Genomic DNA, 2,653 nt, shown 5'->3' on the forward strand with positions numbered 1-2,653 from the left:
AATTGGTACTGCCGCTGGACAAAATTAGCATCTTCAGACTGTGCCACATCGGATAAAATCGGCTGCTGAGGGATTTTTGCTAGCAGTGCTTTTATCTCCAAATCATACTGCTTTTGAAGAGCTTCGTATTTCTCTTTAAAATCATCTCTCTCCTCGTTTACAGCTGCAATTCTTCTCGTAGAGTTTCTATCATTCGGCCATTGATAACTGCTGGAGGCCATTTCTTCTATCACACGATAAGCCTCCTTTGTATTTCTATGGAGGAGACATCCACCTGCAGTAGCATCCACCATACTTTTTGTTAGACCAGTCAAACCATTATAAAAGTGAATGATTTGCTGATCCTCCGTGAAACCATGTTGTGGACAGTTCCTGAGCAGCTCACAAAATCTTTCCCAGGCATCATGAATGGTCTCATCTCCTATCTGGGAAAAGTGAGAAATCTCTGCAATGATTTTCTGAGCTTTAGAAGCAGGAAAGTATTTTGCCAAGAAAGCTCTACACAAATCCTCCCATCCAGTAATAGCACCACTGTCCAAACTCTTGAACCACTCATTTGCTCTGTCTCTGAGAGAGAATCCAAACATCTTCATTCTGATGGCATCTGGTGGCACTCCATTCTACTTAATAGTGTCACAGATATCTAGAAACTGGGTAATGTGAGCATGTGGATTTTCAGAAGCCACTCCACTAAACTGTTCAGCTTGCACCGTGTTTATCAATCCCGGCTTCAGCTCGAACGTGTTAGCCTGCACAGTTGGTCCCCATCTGCCTCCTTGAAATTGATCAACCCGAGGCTGATACATGTGATTCAGTGGTGGCTCTGGTGGAGGAACCCGGTTCCGCTCTCTCTCTTCGTCTAGCTGCCTCTGAAGGTTTGTCACGGCTCGCACAAGAGTTTCAAGGTCCATGTTATTCTGTTGCTCTGCCATTGCTTGCTTCTTCTTTTCGTGGTTGTCTCTTTTGTACTGCTTTTCGATTTCCAAGTTCAAAGGTACTAGATGTTCCTTTCCTTTGGATCTCGTGATCATACACGCCTGAGGCAACAAACAAAAACAGAAATTTAAAAACTAAAAAAAAATAAAAAATAAAATAAAATAAAAACTTATAACGCCTGAAATAATGCTTAAGTCTAATCAGAAATATTAAAGTAAATTCTAAATAGTCCCCGACAACGGCGCCAAAAAGTTGATCACTATTATTATAGCAACAAAAACTGCAACTAATCAGTATAATTGTAGCACAAAAACAGCAAGCAGAGTATCGTATCCACAGGGACTATTATGACGAATCACCTTAAGTAATCCTAAATAGACTCTAGTAATATTCAGGCAAACGAAAGAAGGAAGGTTTAATTAACTTAAACTAATACGCAAATAACAATAATTAAAATCACGTAGGAAAAATATCAAGTATAAAAGACAACTGATCCTAGGGTAGTAAATTCATTAACTAAATCTATGCAATAAATCTATTAATCCTATGTACCAGTTTAATCCATCTATGATGAAAGATCACTTAATTAATCAATTACTCTCGCTAGAGCAGCAACGATCGTAGATTAGTAAATTATCTATCTCCGTTAGGTCTCAAGAAAATCTACTAACTCCCAATAGCTCCTAAGAATAGCTCCATATGATCCACCTATCTCCGCTAGGTCTCAAGGTTAAAATCATATCATACATTCCTGAATCCGCTAAACAGTTATCTCCGCTAGGTCTAAAACCGAATAGCTAAACATGCAAACTATTGATCAGATAATTCACAAGAAAATAAGCACCAGGAATTATGAATCATAAACTGGAAGGCACAAAGGTATTAACAAATAAACCACATAAATTCAATCAACTATTTACAAACCCTAGAATCAGCTAAAGGAAACTAGCCAGACATAGTAAAATAAAACATAAACATAATTAAAAAGAAAGCAATTGTAAAAACTGAATTATATAAAAACCGAATAAAAACTGAAGTAGCGACTTGAATCTTCAATCTTGATCCAAGCCTTGAAAATTAAAAAGCTAAAATATTCTAAATCTATAAAATTGAAATATGAATGTTCAGGTGTTCGGGGATTGCAGGTGTGTGTCAATAGGTCAAAAGAGGCCCTATTTATAGATCTCAGATTTCCTTCGGATCACCATGAAAGTTTCCATGCAAAGTAGAATTCTAAAGGTAATAGAATCGTGTGAAATAAGGCAACTCTCCAGCTGGACGCGCGCTCCGGAAAATACTCCCACTCTTGCTGAATTTGCAACTCTCGCCAGAGGAATGGATGTCACCAGGGTAACGGGTCATGCCAGAGGAATAGATGATTTCTCTGACCTCTCCATAGAAATGAGTCGCCAGCGGAATGGTGACTTCTCTGGTCAAGCATTCGGCTTCTCTGGCATTCGCGGATTTCGCTACACTGGACTTTGATTTCGCTGACTTCAGAGAAATGGTGATTTCTTTGACTAGCGACTCCTCTGCTCTGATATGTTGATTTCTCTGGCGAGTGGTTTTTCTGCTCTGGCTTTCGACTTCGCTGATCTGGCTGTGATTTCTCTGGTTTTCCAGAGGAATGATGATTTCTCTGCTCTGGAGACCAAAACACCTAGAAAACGCCAAAATCATCCAAAAATGCATTCTTCCATCTCAAAAGCCTAAATCT

The 2,653-nt window shown here is 39.1% G+C and overlaps 1 non-coding gene across 1 annotated transcript; it reads left to right on the forward strand.

The window, feature by feature from the left end:
• The first annotated feature begins 351 nt into the window (after positions 1-351).
• Positions 352-458, forward strand: LOC130991099 (small nucleolar RNA R71). The gene has a single exon (XR_009091062.1). It is a non-coding gene; the product is annotated as a small nucleolar RNA R71 (small nucleolar RNA).
• Positions 459-2,653: the final 2,195 nt, after the last annotated feature.

Source organism: Salvia miltiorrhiza, chromosome 6 (genome assembly GCF_028751815.1).
Source record: "Salvia miltiorrhiza cultivar Shanhuang (shh) chromosome 6, IMPLAD_Smil_shh, whole genome shotgun sequence".
Lineage (NCBI taxonomy): Eukaryota > Viridiplantae > Streptophyta > Magnoliopsida > Lamiales > Lamiaceae > Salvia > Salvia miltiorrhiza.